This window comes from Canis aureus, chromosome 3, assembly GCF_053574225.1.
Source record: "Canis aureus isolate CA01 chromosome 3, VMU_Caureus_v.1.0, whole genome shotgun sequence".
Classification (NCBI taxonomy): Eukaryota; Metazoa; Chordata; class Mammalia; order Carnivora; family Canidae; genus Canis; species Canis aureus.
In genome coordinates this window covers 80,074,760-80,091,600 of record NC_135613.1, presented here as the reverse complement: position 1 = coordinate 80,091,600, position 16,841 = coordinate 80,074,760, and the positions used below count along the sequence as shown (strand labels likewise).

The 16,841-nt window shown below is 48.3% G+C and overlaps 1 protein-coding gene across 20 annotated transcripts in view; it reads right to left on the bottom strand.

Moving 5' to 3' along the window:
- The window catches only part of PKNOX2 (PBX/knotted 1 homeobox 2), a 309,255-nt gene that overhangs the window by 89,457 nt on the left and 202,957 nt on the right, over nucleotides 1-16,841 (bottom strand). For 12 of the 20 annotated variants that reach the window (XM_077894043.1, XM_077894040.1, XM_077894035.1 and 9 more), the window contains one exon: nucleotides 5,108-5,210. The exons of 2 other annotated variants lie outside the window; for them this stretch is intronic. The gene's annotated coding sequence lies outside the window, so the exon portion shown is untranslated. Of the gene's footprint in view, nucleotides 1-4,366; nucleotides 4,440-5,107; nucleotides 5,211-16,841 lie in introns of all 20 variants that reach the window. 6 more of the 20 variants (XM_077894041.1, XM_077894038.1, XM_077894034.1 and 3 more) reach the window with 1 other exon arrangement.

The window sequence follows — 16,841 nt, the reverse complement described above, 5'->3', positions numbered from 1 at the left end:
ATGTATTGGACAGGGAGAGAGAGAGAGCGAGAGAGAGCGAGCGCACAAGCAGGGGGAGCAGCAGCAGATGGAGAGGGAGAAGCAGGCTCTCCACGGAGCAGGGAGCCCGATGTGGCCTCGATCCCAGGACCCTGGGATCACAACCTGAGCTGAAGGCAGCCGCTTAACTGACTGAGCCCCCCAGGCGCCCTGAGGAAAAGGCTTTTTAAATATGGGATTCTGAGCTGTATCGGAATATCAATCAAGTTCAAAGGCGAAATGCAATCTGTTTTGGACGCATAAGACCTCAGAGTTTATTTCCCACCCATCAATATCAGAAATCATTAGAGGTGGTATTCCAGCAAAACAGGAATCCGAGCAAGAGGACTGCATCCACACAAGACCGCGGGGCTGCCTGGTGTGTCCCCGCGGGAGGGAGAGAGCTGGAGGGGAATGGGGGCAGGCGGTTACCGCCAGGGGCTCTCAGATTCTCCTGCAGTGGCCACCTGGTAACGACAGACGGCTCCATTTCCTTTTCCCGGTCAAATCACACTATTTAGTTCTGTGGTTGGATAATATTTCTTTTTTTTTTTAAGACTTTTTTTATTTATTCAAGAGAGACACACACACACAGAGAAGAGAGGCAGAGACACAGGCAGAGGGAGAAGCAGGCTCTGGTGGGGGAGCCTGATGCGGGACTTGATCCCAGGACCCAGGGATCACTCTCTGGGCTGAAGGCAGATGCTCAACCACTGAACCACCCAGGTGTCTTGGTCGGATAATATTTCCATCTTACAATCAACCTATAGTTGGAATGCAGAGGGAACTATAGTGATAGGGCTGTAAATCTTCTAAATCTTTAAAACAAATCTTCTAAGTCTATAAAACTACTATTATACTCAATAAGTATGAGTGAATTCTATATAATTCTATGCACTATATAATATTTACCACGTAATATACATACACACTGTATTCTATATGATACTATATATAAACATAGATAGTGTCAAATACGGCTTAATAAAAATTATCCAACTGATCCAAATTGGAAGGGGAGAATGTGTGCCAATTTTCCTCGCTTTCATGCAGGGGGTGAATAGATAAAGACGTGAATTAAGAAAGAGGGACTAACATATATTACATAACATTATAAACACTAGCCACCAAATAACTAAAATTAGAGGCTATTCTTTGTAGTTGACTTTGGGTCATTTGGACCTTGTGGGTAGAGGTGGGGAAGGAAGGGACCCTTTTAATTTTTTATTTTTTTAATTTATCATTTATTTTTGAGAGAGAGAGAGAAGGCATGAGCAAGGTGAGGGACAGAGGGAGAAGCAGACACCCCGCTGAGTAGCAACACCCCACCGCCCCCCAAGGACCCTGGGATCATGACCTGAGCAAAGGCACGCACTTAACTGGCTGAGCCACCCAGGTACCCCAGGCCCTTTTGATTCTATTTCATTTCTTTTTCATTGCTTTTTCCTCACGTACGTACTTTACTTCTCATTTTAAAAATACCTCAAATAAATAATGAAACATCCACAGAAGAGAATACTACGCAGCAGTTAAAAATAACAGAGCCAAGCTATTTATTTTGACCTGGAAAGCTGCCCACTATGCAGCCTAGGTTAAAAAAAGCAAAGTTTTAGAAAAGTATTTAAAACATAATACCTAAGCACCCGAGCCAATAAGATGTAGTCCCTCTCTGTGTTCCCTGCCCTATGCCAAGGGGCCTGCTTTCGGAAGGCTTCCTTGTCTCAGATTTTTATAAGATGCGTCTCTGGTTTTGCCCCAGGAAAGAGCTATTTTATGTATGTTTCAAGGGACAAATGTATGTTTTTTTGACAATACGTGATCAATCCCAAGACTGGCCATGCTGAAGCTGCTCAGGAGATGAAAGGCTTACACGCCAGGAACCAGCCGGGAGGAAGCTGCCAGAGAAGAAGCATCGGAGCCTTATGGATGTCAAGACTGAAAGGCACCTGAGAGCTCCTGGCCCACCTCCCTCATTTCACAGATAAAGGACACAGGTGGGGCCCAATGAAAGGTTACTCCGTTGAAGTCGTGTCCAAAGAAGAGAACTGGGCTGTTGGAAGCCAGAGTCGGGAGCCAGCCCGGAGAAGTGGAAGGCTGGAAGGGAGGCTTGAGGCCCAGGCTCTGCTGAGAATCCTACAGGGAGATGGCGGGGGTGCATGTGAGGGGGTATGGGTGCCCTTCAGGAGATGTTCAGGGTGCAGATGGCTTGACTTGGAGGGGAGACCCGGCCAAGTCAGACCAGATCGCCCTTCCTTAGTGTCGCGGTGGCTGGAAAGGTGGCAGGAGGAAGTGTGCTGGGGCTCCTCTGTGAAGCTCGGTGAGATGCTGAGCTTGATGGGACATCTACGGAGCGCCAGCCTGCCAGCCGCTGGGTGAGGTGCTTTCTAGTACATTATCTCATTTAATCCTCAAAGAAGCCTTCTACGATGATCCCAATCACATAAAGACAGTGAGGGTCAGAAGACTTAAGTTAATTAACTTGCCCCAAATCTCACAGCCAACGAATAGCAGAGCTAGAATTTGAGTCTGGGTGTGTCCGGTTCCAAAGTCCCGGCCCAAGGGATCAGAGGACTTCATGAAATATGTGTTGGTCAATTAGAAGTCCTTCCCAAACTGCGGTACACCCACTCCGGTTCCCTCGCCGAGCCCTGCATATGTCATCAGTCCCTTCACCTGATCCATGAAGGTCCAGGTGCCTGTGGACTAGGATTTACGTTTGCCCAGGAGGGCTCGCAAAATTCCCACCTCGGAGGGTCTAGATCAGCAGTGGAGGCTCCCTTTCTCCCAGCTCTGACCGTCAACTCTGAGGACATAGTCTTGCTGTGTCAGGGCGGGGATGAGGTGGGCTGGGGCCGAGTATGAGTGTGGGGAGAGGAGGGATGCTGGAGTCCCAAATTCTAGGTTTCTAGGTGGGTGCTCAGCTCCACCCCTGTCCTCCACCAGCCTCAAGGGCACACTGAGTCTCCAGCGGCCCGCAGATTCTGTCCCCGGCCTCTCCCTTGTGTCTCCCTGGGTCCCTCTGCCTCCACCGAGCCTCTGACTTCGGGGGGAGGCAGGCAAGCCCAGGAGGGTATGGCAGTTAGGGTTTGTCGTTGACACGTGGAGATCATTAACGGGGCTTATTTTTAAATTGTAATTGCAAAATGTAAATGCTCCCCAAACTGATGTGTAATTGCTACCCCCTCCGCCCCAGCCCTTCCCCTCTGGTGCCAGCTTTGCAAGGAGAGAATTAGAAAATAAAAAGGGGGTGGATTATGTAAGCAAAACGATTTTAAAAAAAGAGAGCGAGAGAGCTAAGAATTTAAGTGAGACAGCTGGCGGCTCCTCTGATTGCCACACTTCCAGCATTAGCTGCAAAAATTGTCCTTGCCGACTGCACCAACCCAAGCAACGGTGTCAACTGCATTTAGTCCCCGGAACAGACCAGGCTGGGCCTCAGCAAGAGAGTCTGGTGGGCAGTGTATGTGTGTGTGTGTGTGTGTGGGAGACTGAGGGGGAGGTCAGGGGGTGCATTGTGAGGTCGCCTCTCTGCCATCCATGCAAACTTTCCCTTCCACGGCAAGACGCAACCCGCCACAGGCATGAGCAGTCCCTCAACCCATTTCCATCCTTCCCTTGATTCTAGCACGTAAGGAGGGCAGGGCTGCCTCCATTCTCCCAGGCATGCCCTGGCCTGTTTGGACTCCGGCATCTGCAGCCTCCACGTGGAGACAAACAGGACTCTACCGAGTTGCTCAGTGAGAAGCAGCTCAGTGCAATGGCCAGTCCCAGAGAAAGCCACTGGATTTGGCAACAACACCCTTCCACACTGGTTCACCAGTAGTCTCTAACCCTGTCCCCTTTTTCTCTTTCTTTTTCTTTAACATCTCCCCATCTTCTTTAAGCCATAACTATCTCCTGCAGTGGTTTCCCTTGACATTGCTGGGCACGCAGACTCCGAAGGTTGTTGAAAAGACGGTCAACACGTCCCTGAAATGGGCATTGCCGAACCCACACTTAGCATGAAGACTTGAGCCCCCTACATAGGCCTTTTTCTCTCGTCTATACCTCTTGGAGCTTCAGCATGCTGCCCACCCCTTAAGGCACCTACAAGACAGAGCTCCCCAAATGGCCAGAGGGCATAGGAACCAGGACAAGCACTGTGGGCCGTTCTGCCCATGTGATCCTCTGGAATATCTGTGGCCTTGCTAACTTGGGGAGCTGGCCCCAGCAACATTCACCTCTCTGGTTCACTGACTCCCTCTCCCTCTCTCCAGGGAAACCAGCTTTTGTGAGGAATTCCTGCCCCCCAAATGAAAGCTGATGAACTGTAAGATCAGGGCAGCCCTGGGACAGCAGGGAAACTTACAAAGTCCTGGGCAGTGTCCTTTGGAGTTGGGGCCCAATCTCACCACAACAGATCCAGCCCTTATCATGGTATACTGGAAAGAAAAAAGGGTTGTTTTGGATAACTGGATTTCTAAATCCCTGCCTATACTGATACTTATGTCTTTGAGATCATGAAGTTACTTAAGGGGATTTAAAAAAACCCTATCTGATAAGAGGATTAAAGGAGATTCTCCATTCAACATGCCTTATACATCCTAGAGAACTATTTCTCAGAGTTCATCAGAAACACCTGGGATGCAGTTTCTTCTGTGTTCATCAAAAACACTTGGGGTGCGTACTCCCGGTCTTAACCTCGGCTTAGAAAATCAGATGCTCTGGTGTGAGGTCCAGGTGGTACATCTTAACAAAGACCCCTACGTGATTCTTAGATGATAGTGCTTGCTCCAGAAGGTTATACAAATGTCAGTATCATTGTGGATGTAAGCAACAGCCCATCCATCTGCATCGACAGCACTTTTTTGTTCCCAGACTACGTACAAGAAAAGAGAGGTAAAAGGGACAAGGTATGGCTCTGGCCCTGCCCTGAAGGAGCTAAGGAGAAAAGACATGAAAAAAAAAATAATTTGGTGTTGCGAGTTCCAAGGTTGTGTATGTTAAGTGCCAGCTAATGGGATGGGTTGCTTCTCGAGGTTTTCAGAAGAAAAGATCATCTGCCTGGAAGGCTTAACTATGTGTTTAGGGATGGAGGAGCATTTCTTACTGTTCGGGTGATCCTGGCGGACTCGAGGATGGCCCTCAGGAGACTCACTCCTTCTTCTCCCAGCTGGGCCAGAAATTCTTCCTGTCAGCTAGTGCCAAAGCACCTGTAAAAAAAAAAAAAGGGGGGCAGAGTGGCTCTCAGAAGGGGTTAGAGGCCCTGGGTGATCAGAGAACATGGGGGCACCTGCTCTGGCTATGAGGGATACACTCTATCTGCTCCCCGGACCTCCCTGCCATATGTACCACACCAGTCTCTCCCCGAGGTGTAGCGGCTCAGGCCCACCGAGCCACTGTACAGCCCAAATCCTTGCCTTAGTTGCAAGTGCCCTGTCCTCACCTGGCTGGTTTCCTTTTTTTTTTTTTTTTTTGGTATACTTTTTTATTGGAGTTCGATTTGCCAACATATAGCATAACACCCCATCAAGTGCCCCCCCCGCCCCAGCTGGTTTCCTGATATCAGTTGTCCATGTGGCCCTCTCTCCCCCAAAGTGTGGGCAGGTGCCTGAGTGATTCTGGGCCCTGGGGAGGGCGGAGCTGGCTTCTTCTTCTTCTTTTTTAGAGATTTTATTTTATTTTTAAAGATTTATTTAATCACGAGAGACACACAGAGAGAGGCAGAGGCACAGGCAGAGGGAGAAGCAGGCTCCATGTAGGGAGCCTGACATGGGACTCGATTCCGGGTCTCCAGGATCAGGCCCTGGGCTGAAGGCAGTGCTAAACTGCTGAGCCACCCGGGCTGCCCAAGGCTTCTTGTTTTAAACTGGAGAAGACTTGGGGTGCCTGGTTGCCACAGTCGGTTGAGTGTCTGACTCTTGGTTTCAAAAGCTCAGGTCTTGATCTTGCGGTCTTGAGATCAAGCCCCACTTGAGATCAGGCTCAGCACTGGGTCTGCTTGAATTTCTCTCTCTCTCTGCCTCTCCCCTCCACTCTCTCTCTTTAAATAAATAAATCTTTAAAAAAGTAAAATAAAAAACTGTAGGAAACTCAAAGGAAGAGTAGCAGTCACAACCTCTTCAGATGTGCGGCTGAGTCTCTGATCCTTTTCCCGTGGCAGGCTTTCGCTGGGGGTCTGGGGACCACACTGGGTGTGTGTGTGGGGGGGCAGCAGGGAGGAAGAGTCAGAAGGGCAATGGACCCCAAGCAGAGACAGGCAGTGAACGACAGCCTTGGCCTAAACTTGGCTTTGGCTGTACTACTTACTGATTTATTTTTAGATCGAAGTGAATTATTTTGGTTCCCAATATTTAAAATGAACTGCGATGTTCAGAAACTGAGGTTGGTGGTCTGCACTGTTCTAAGGCCTGGCCTGACACTTCCCAGACACTCGTGTCGGTTCGTTTTCTCCTTGTGGATCCAGTTGCTAATTTGATTTGAAGGAGGCTGCGTTTGGGGCTGTGAGGGCAGGGTCACGGGACGGCGCGGGAGCAGGGCAGCTTGGTGAAATGCCTGGGCTGCCTTTTCAGGGCAGCATCGGGCAGCACTGCCAGCCAAGAGCCCCAGCCTTACGACGAGGGGTGAATGCATCTGTAACATTCACAGTTCCTCCCTAGTTAACACCATCGTAGTCTCCTTGTAAAAACACATTTGCACCTCAGTAAAGAATGTAATTAACTAGTGACATGACAACAGGAGGAGCTAAACAGTGGCCTGGGCTGCGAGCTGCAGTGGGGAAATGGAAATTTAGACATTTGCCTGAACAAGACTTTCCTGTCCTCCTTCCAGTGTGTGTATGTGTGTGTGTGCACACACGTGTGCGCATGTGTGCACCAACACAGGCACTGCTAGGGGTGAGGGTGGCAGAGGCACAGCATCCGGGATGAGGGGGTATGAATTCTCGCCTGCAGGAAAGAGTAAGCTGGGGCATGCTCGGAGGATGGGACGAGCCAAGAGAAGCTTCCACGATAGGCAGGCTGCTTAATGTATTTCCATTAACAAAAGCTTACCGGGTTGAAACAAACCCTCTGTCCACACCCCAGGCTCCTCCCAAGAGGAGCTAAGGAATAGAGACACATTCAAAGCGGCAGGGGGTCAGGTCGCCTTGGGACAGTCTGAGACAGAGAGGCCCAAGGGATCAGGACCAACGGAGGGAGAACAGGTCCTGAGCACCAGATTACTGTTGTCCCCACACCCACAGCCTGTTTCTCCTCCCCGGGGCCTTGGGTGGATTCTGTGAATGGCTCCCAGTTCTCTGGCCTCCCCGGCAGCACCCAGGAGAGGTGTCCCATTCTTCCTTCCCCAGCCCCATACCATGAGGCAGGACCTCCCCACCCCTGAGGGGTTTGCTGCGCTGTCAGCTCCTTCCCCAGAACTTTCAGTGACTCCCTACTCTCAGACGCACCAACAAAGCTTCCCAGATGGCATTTTACCAAGTGCGGCCTTCAAGGTGTGTGCATGCCGGGCCCCCCGGCCCCCAACTGCCCTGCTGGACTCCTCTTGCTCCATCACCCTAGGCTCTCTGCCCTCCATTCAAACGCAAGCATTTCCCATTCTCCAAACCTGTGCCACAGCTTCCCGCTTCCCCTGCTGCCCCGGTTCTATATTTCTACCTGGCAGGACCTTAACGATTCGTCAGTATTCAACTCAAACATTCTGGCTCTTTCCTCTAGAACCACAAGTAATTTTACCTCCTCTGTGTTTCCAAGTAACATGCTGTTTATCATTCTTTGGAAGCTCTTGCCACATTCTGTTTCATGCTATAGTTATCTTGGTGTCTTTCATCTTTTTCCAAACTGTAAGCTCCTCATGGGCAGAGACCCTGTCTGATGTCTGTCATTTTTCAGTTTACAAAGCACTTTCATATGTAATATCTTCTTTAACTCTTAAAGCCACCTCTAAAGGTCACTATTTTAATACAACTAAATGTTCATTATCTTTACAAAACAATACAAGCTGATCCACACCAAATAGATAAATAAGAGGGAGAAAGTTTAGGTTAGTTGTAAGCCCACAATACAGAGAGAACCACAGTTAATATGTAGAATTAAAACTCTTCTTTCTTAAAAACAGTATCACACCATATAGACTGTTCTATAGTCAGCTTTTTATTTTTGTAACATATATATACCTTCCAGATAAGGAAAATATACATTATAATCCTAGTGGCTAAATGGCATTCCATTTACGGATGCACTATAATTGTTCAGCCAAATTTCTATCGTTTGTTGTTTAGACTATTTCTAGTTTTTGCTATTATAAATCATGCCCATTCTTATAGCTGAATATTGCTCCAGACTTGATCGTTGTTGTAGAATAAGCTTCTAGATGTGGAGCTGCCAAATCCAAAGGTATGTTCATTAAAAAAATTTTTAACAAATTACTTGTGGGAAGGTCACAGCAATTCACATCCTATCTGCAATGTACGAGTGATGCCTTTTTCTTTGCCAGGTGATTGTCCCCATTTCACAGATGTGGATAATGAGGCTTAGGTACTGGGCTTGCCTCAAAAGACAGCCAGCAAGTGGCATGTCTTCTGACTCCAGACCCTGACATTTTGCGGTTCCAACCTCCCCACTTCTCTTTGCTCTTGTACGTCTTACCAATCCAAAGGGCGTGCCCGCAGTAGTAAGTGCTGAGTAAATGTTGGGCCCCCGGAAGAAAGCAGAAGTGGATGTGCCCTGAGTTGTAGGGTGGGCTGTTCCTGGGAGCTCTGCTGATGTCGGCTCCCCCGCCTCATTTCCCCAGGTGTCTGGGGTCTACTTGGCAGATGAGAGCTCTATTCTTGGGGAGCTTTATACTCTTCCTTCCTCCCTTCATCCACCCCTCTGGGCAGGTGCAAATTGCTTCAATTTAGCCTCCATGTATTATAAACCTACCATATACTGGGGACTGACTGGGCATGCAAAGATCTCACATAGACACAGACACACACACACACACACACACACACACACACACACATACACACACACTCTCCCTGTCTTGGAGGTGCTCACAACCTAGATAATACGGAAATAATTGTACCCTCCAATGTAGCCCTGCCTGTCTGCTCCTTCAGCCTCTATTTCTAATTGTGTCCTTTCAGACTGAGGGGCTGGAGCTCCTTCTTGATGTCCTGGTGCAGCTGCAGCCACATGTTCTTTTTTTTTTTTTTTTTCTAAGAATTTTAATGTATTTATTCATGAGAGACACACAGAGAGAGGCAGAGACACAGGCAGAGGGAGAAGCAGGCTCCCTGCGGGGAGCCCGATGTAGGACTCGATCCCAGGACCCGGGGATCAATGCCCTGAGCTGACGGCAGACGCTCAACCACTGAGCCCCCCAGGCGTCCCAGCCACATGCTTTTTAGTCTGTCTTTGTGCTCTAGCTGTACCTCTGCTTCCACTGCCACCCCTCCGGTGACACTGAGGACCCAGGGCCCCTCAGACAGGAAGCACACGGACAACAGAGGCGGGTAACCAACCCCACCCCCACTCAGGCACTGATGGGGATACACTGGAGAGAGGAGGGACAGTCCAAGGGGACCCCAGCCTGCCCCCATGCAGGGCACTGCTGCAGGGCTACAGTATACACAGATTTCTCCTCTCCTAGACCTGACAACCACCTCGCTCCCGACAGCCTGGAGAACGCTTCGAGGCAGAAATATCGCTTATAATCTCCGTTCTGTCACTGCCAGCGATTCCTCTGAGCAAAGGAGGGCAACTCGCACGGCAGAGAGCGCTGGAGAGAATGAGACCAGCCTGGGGCTGGGGGGACGTGGGTCGCGGCCACCCCTCCAACCCCGGGGTGGCTCTGTGAGCCACGCTGCTGCCCGCCTTGCCTGAAGGAGGGGCCCCACTCTGCCTTTTCCCATCTTGGCCAGAGAGAACACACCACCCTCCCTCTTGTTGTCAGACAAAATCCGCCTCCTCTGGAGGCCAGCGCGGCCTGCGACACTTCTGCCCTGATCCCGAGGCTGGATTTGGGCTTAATTAACAGGCCTTCTGACAGGCGGGGAGGCCTACAGAAAGAGATGGATGGGAAGACAGGGGCCCTGTGCGACCCGATGGCCCAGATGTTTCAGGGACAAAGAAGGAAGCAGGAGCTTCACCTTGAAGATGAAGTCCTTCTGTCCCTACAAGATCTCCAGGAAATGGAGCAGCCTCCACCCATAGTTCTTTAGCTCTGGTCAGGCCCTTCCCTGCCTGTCCAAGTTTCAAACCAGGGCGCCCCCTGACAGGACGGGCAGGCTTCCCCAAGAGAACACCTCTGCCAGTTCTGACAACTCGTACTTTTTGTTTATTCATTCATACATTCATTCATTCATTCATTCATTCATGAGAGATGCAGAGAGAAAGGCAGAGATACAGGCAGAGGGAGACGCAGGCTCCCTGCAAGGAACCCGATGTGGGACTTGATCCCAGGATCCTGGGATCATGCCCTGAACCGAAGGCAGACGCTCAACCACTGAACCACCCATGCGTCCCCAACTTGTATTTTTTGCAGATGGATAGGACAGAGATGAACCCGAGCCTCTGAAATCTGTGGCCAGAAGCTCACACCAAAGGCCTGTCTCCTGTCCACTCTGGGAAGGCTGCTCCATCCTGTACCTATCCCAGGATCAAAAACCATCACAGTCATTGTCTCCTTTGGCCTAAGAGCCTTGAAAGAGCCTGTTCTCTCTCTGGAGCCCACCCCAGGGCCTATACGGACATGAGTGCAGGACCCTCGGGCACCTCCTCAGTGGCAGACACAAGAGTCTAAGGCTGCTTCACGTCCTCATTGGGGTGAGCAAGCTAAGGAAGTGTGGCGGCTCATTCCAGCCTGACCATGGGTTTGCTAGGTGTTGTTGGTCAAAAGTCTTTACCCTCTGAATTCTGTTCCGTCATCACCATCATCACCACCACCATCATCAGTCTTCATCATTATACACAAAAGGCTGGACTTGACAGTGTGATCTCATTCTCTTATTGCTCTTGATCTGCTATTGAACTCAACTGTCCTGGTGAAAGCCTCACATATCACCAGAGAGACGAGGCTGATCTCAAAGAGACCAGATTCCAATCCTCTAGGAAGAGAGAGCCTCCTCGGGAGCTAAGATGATTTACAGACTTGTTTATACTGATTGTCCCCTGCTCAAAAAAATCTGTGGTGGCTTGCCAGGGCCTAAGAAGACAAAATGCAAATTTCTTAGCTTCCATTTTATCCTCTGTAATCAGCCAAAACCTACCTCTTTTCTCGAATCCCCTGGGCCTTTCTTTTTTTTTTTTTAATATTTTATTTATTTATTCATTAGAGACACACAGAGAGAGACAGAGACACAGGCAGAGGCAGAAGCAGGCTCCATGCAGGGAGCCCGATGCAGGACCCAATCCCAGGACTCTAGGACCATGCCCTGGGCTGAAGGTAGATGCTCAACTGCTGAGCCATCCAGGGATCCCTCACCTGGACCTTTCAACCCCAAACTTCTTCCAGCCAGCCTAGGCTGCCTCTGTCGCATGAGCTAGCGCACACCATGTCTGAGTCCTATGCCGTGTCACTAGGCCCTCATGCCCTTCTGAGGGGCCTCATGCTCCTCCTCCTCCCTGCTGTCCAGGCCCATCACCATCCTGCACTTTCCTCAAAGACAGACTCAAGTCTTGCCCTTCTCTGACCTTCTGCAACTGAATGAAGTCAACCTTTTATACCCGGTGACTGGTCCTCAGTCTACTCTGTTTTGTGAACTGTTGCTTTCTGTGTTACTCTGAATCTCTTCAATGGCATCATACATCTTTGAGGACAAGATCTGTGTCTTTTATTTCTTTTATGCCCGCTACACATACCTTGCTTAGTACCGTGTCCCTGTAGACCATTGAAAGAATCATTCCTGACACATGAAGAGGGACCGCTACCGGAAAATACTAATCCAGATGAATGCTTAATCAGTACAGTTGAAAGTTTGCTATTTAGTCATCATTACTTTTTGCCAAAGGCATTCCAATTCTCTATATTTCAATGTGTCTCTGAAGGAAGAGCTTTTGACCAAACTCTGGGTTATTTCAGAGGACTCCTGCACTAATATTAATAAGTGAATGTGGAGGGATAGTCCAGCAGAGCAGAAGAGGCTTTGAAGCCAGACAAAGTTGGATTCAAATCCTGGAGCTCCCTCCTCCCAGCTGTGTGACTTCTGTAAGTCTTGGTTTCCCTATTCCTGTAAAATGCAAACAATAATAGCTAACTCACAAATTGTTTATTAGGATTTTATGGTATTACAACACACAGGTGCTGTGCTTAGCAGACGGTAAAGTACTCAGCCCTGGCGCAGACTAGCCTTCTGTAAATGGTGACCATCATCATTAACGACAATGATGGTAATGACAGTTTGCTTAGGTCTTGTTTGGCCAAATCCTACTCCTCCTTCCAGATTCAGTGCTGTAACATTTTCTCTCTATGCCACCCTACTACACATGGGGTATGTCATGCCCTCCTTTCTTCTCCCCTAATAACTGGGGCCATATCTCCTATAAGATAAAGTCCAAAGTTCTTAGCCATGGACTCCAGGCTGTATCTCACTAAGTTACTGTTTGTTATGTATTCCTATAGGCGTCCCTTCCAGTAAACTCTGAGCTTCCTGGGCGACATGTTCCTCACATCTGTGCTTCCAGCTCTGGCCTACCAGCAGGCTCGATGTGTATTTATTAAATGAGGTAATGAATGGATGGACAGGAATTCCAAAGGCACTCAAGAGACCTGGGCAGAATCTCACCAGACATAAAGGAGAGATTGGTGATCGGGACTCCAGCATGGAGAGCAAATGTCCCTTTAAGCACAGCTAAGACCAGCCCTGACTTTGGAGAAGGCACTTAACTTTTCCAGCAGGATTTCCTTTCTTGGAGAAAACTTCAGATCCATTGGAAGCATTTTGAAAATCTCTGAAAAGCTCCGACTGTCTCCATCCCCCCTTTGTGCTGGGCTAAGCCTCTTCACAGCCTACAGCTCTGCCATTCCTCTCCCCAGGGGTCAGACCCTCCAGCCAGTGAGCCCCTGCTCCCTCCTCCAGCCAGGCTGCTGGATGGCCCTGGTTCCCAGACAGCCTTCCCAGCCCTGAAAGCTCTCACCAGAAGCACGAAATAAGTGTACTCTGGCACAAGCTAACCATTCATTTTTGTCCCCACATAGAATGAACTATATTTTTCTCTCTAGCTCCTTTGCTGCACCTTAGCTCTGCAATAGCCTCCTCATGGGTCTCTCTGTTGCCTACTCCATCCTCCACATGGCTGCCTCAAGGATGGTTCTAGTGACTTAGAACATCCTATTCTTTTAGCACTTATCCCACCAGATTGTGATTGTCTGTTTGCCACTCTGTCTACCCCACTAGATTATATCATCCTAAACTCAGTCTCAAGCCTGTATATATCTGCAGAGCCCCAAACGTATTTTGGATGTATCGGATGTTCAATAAATATTTGTTGAATAAAGGAATAAATAAATATACACATTCAGCAGAGGATATGTACACACAACATCCTAATGTCCTTTATCAAGAGCTATGTTATCCCATTTATTATTTAATTCCTGCAACAGCCCTATAAAGTAGGTATTATTCGTCCTGTTTTTCAAAAGGGGAACTGAGGTTAGAAAAGTGACTGTGACTTGCCCGAAGTCACAAAGCTGGGTAAGGAGTGAAGTGAAAAGGCAGAGTCCAAGGGTTTCACGGTGAGCTCCTCAGCACCCCTGTGCACCTGCCCACCTGCCTGCTGTCTGCCTAGCCAGGGAAAGGATGCAAAGAGGCTGAGCTGCTTCAGGTCTGCCTCACTTGGGAAATAAACAAGAAGAATTCTTCTTCTCATCATTTGGTGAGTCGCTGACATTTTGTTTGACAAAGAATCTAGGAAAAGCCTCTCCTGGGACTAGTTTTGGGACTAGGCTGTGATAATATTGCTTTATTGAAAAAAGATGCTAGGAACTGAGCTCTGGATGGCCTTTTACATGGAGTAATTTATGCAGGAAATGAGAAATAATTTTTCTTAAAGATACACACATTGAGCTGCACATGGTCACAAAGACAGGAATGATGACAAAACACACACACACAAACACACAATCCCAGAGACATGGTCACAGACCCACAAAGGCACAAACTCCAGTTCACAGTCATGATCACAGCCACACACCCTGTAAAAAGTCAAAAGATTCCCAGTCAGATCAATACAGAGCCCTTGCAAGTGGACACACCCACTGGCAAGATAGTCTGATGGCTCTGGCTTTCCCTTTCAGGCCTTCCAGGGAAAATCGGGATTCCCCCCCCACCACATGTAAATTTCAGTCATTAAGGAATGCACAGGAAGAATGACACTGAAAAAATTAATCTCTGTGCCTCCCTGCCCTTCTCAGGGCCCTGTTCCCTCCTGCAATGATCATGCTGCGTGTGGAGATCCTGCCAACCTACTGACCTGCCACCCAAGGCATAAGTTCCCACTCCAGGAGATTTACACCTTGGGTCTCACAGTGGTTGCAGTCATAACCTGCTCCTGGAGGACAGCAAAGGAATGATAACAAGGACGAGAAATGAAATGTCTGTAAAATTCTCATTCAGATGCCACTCAGAAATGAATCTCAGAAATGGAAGGGATGGTAAAAGGATTTTATTTAAAATGCTTCCCTCCCTAGGCTGTTTGTGAAGGGTTGGGATTCACAAGGATATCTGAAAGTCAGAAATTCTCTTCCATCCATGGTGATTTTGACCTGGGTTCAGAGCAGAGTCCAGGATCCCTGTTCTGATGGAATTGGCAACTGAGATACACAGAGAGGCCAGAAACTGCATCTGGAGCCACACACCTGGCTTCTATCCATAATGCTCCTGTATTAGCTCTGCATGTGACCCCGGGCACATCACTGCCTGGGCCTCAGCTTCTCTATCTTTAGAGTGAGAAAGTTAGGAGCAGATTGTTGTTTCTGCCAGGGTCTCATCAGAAGGCCCCTTGCTCTGCCTTGGCCAAGTGTTAGTGAAATTTCATACACCTCTGTACATGCACGGTGATTTATACATCCCAAAGCATATCCAGCCACATCTGTTAGCTTTTTGCTTGAATTCACAGTACCTTTGTGACGTTGATAGTGCTAAAAGCAACACACCCATTTTACAGATAGAATAATCAAACTAAGACTTAAAGTGTCTTGGCCAAGGCTGCAAAAAGAATCAGTCCTGATTCACCTTACACAGAATTGAATTTCTTCTCTTGAACATCACTCCCTATTCAAAGGGGAAAAAATGCACAACATACCTTGAAAACCCTGGAATTTGGTCTGGAAAATATTTTTTCTATTGCCTACCTTGGACTGGTTAAATAACAACTGTGATTTTAAAAGCTCCTGCTTCATTTTTGCATGGCTTAGGATGGAGGTCCAGGGCAGATGTTCTTTCATTTAGGAAAATGATTTAATCATCCTTTGGCTACTAAAGAAGGGCCTACTCTGAGAGGGGAAAGATCAAAGAAAAGGGAACTCGACTGTTATTTGCTCATTCAACAAATGTTTATTGAGTGCCTGCTATGTGCTAGGAACTGCTCACAATTGTTTACACACACACACACACACACACACACACAAAGATAAAAGTCTCAGCATTCATAGGGCTTACATATTGGTTGGGGGAGGGTAGAGATGGGAGTAGTGGACAGATGATAACAAGACATATAAATAAAATATACAGTGTCAGATACTAAGGGCAAAGAAGAAAAGGTAAAGGGAAGAGAGTAGAGTAGAGGAACTTAAAGTTCCCCCCACGAACTTCCCAGGGAAATAAAGCCAGGGCCTCAAAGATGGAGAAGTGTGAGTCTCAGCAGAAGACAGCAGAAAGAAGATATTGTTCTTTGGGAAAACAGGTCCCAGCAAGAAGGTGGCAGGGCAGACTGTGCAGGAGAAAAAGGAACAGATAGGAGAGGGATCTGAAGAAGGTGCCTCACCTGTGAAGCTTAACTAACTACTGCCCTGTGCCATTGCCCCACTCTGGCCTCTCCTCAGGTCTCCAGGACTAGGTGAGTGAGGCCAAGGGAGTGTCAGAAAGCTCAGTAACAGAGATAAAAACTGGATCAACAAAAATGTGCTGCCTAGCCATATTATCATGCAAGGCAGAAGAAGAATCAGGGAAACCTGATTCTGCCCTCCTTTAACTCTGGTGTTTTGTTTATCATGTGTTTTTGTCATTGTTTTTTTTTTTTTTTTGTCATTGGTTTTGATTAAAAATTTCTTTTTTTTTTAAGGATTTTGTTTATTTATTCATAGAGACACACAAAGAGAGAGAGAGAGAGAGAGAGAGAGAGGCAGAGACATAGGCAGAGGGAGAAGCAGGCTCCATGCAGGAAGGAGCCATCCTTCCTCGATCCCTGGTCTCCAGGATCACACCCCAGGCTGCATGCAGCGCTGCCCCCCCAAATTTTTTATTAAAATAGCATTTCTACCTGAGTTTTTGGTGCCCCCCCAAATGCCTGAGGTGAGTAAGTCCCCGCAGGCCTAGCTCCCACATGATTAGTAAGAATGCACAGGAGACAGCTCTGCACTCTGTGCTGGGGAGAAAGAGAAAGGGCCGTGCCCCAGAATGAGGAAGCTGTGAGGATAAGTCCAAAGAGGCCTCACAAGCAAGACAGAGAAGGAAAGGGGAGCAGGACTTATTCCTGGAGCAGAACCTTGAAGAAAGACATGACCAGGAGAATCCAAACACCCTTCCTCCCTTGGACCTTGGGGGAAGCTGGATTTCCCACAGCGTGGGAGGGAATCTCAAGCTATTCCACTGGGATATTCATGGGAAAGAAAGCCTGGCAGTTTGGAGGGCTTGGGGGCAT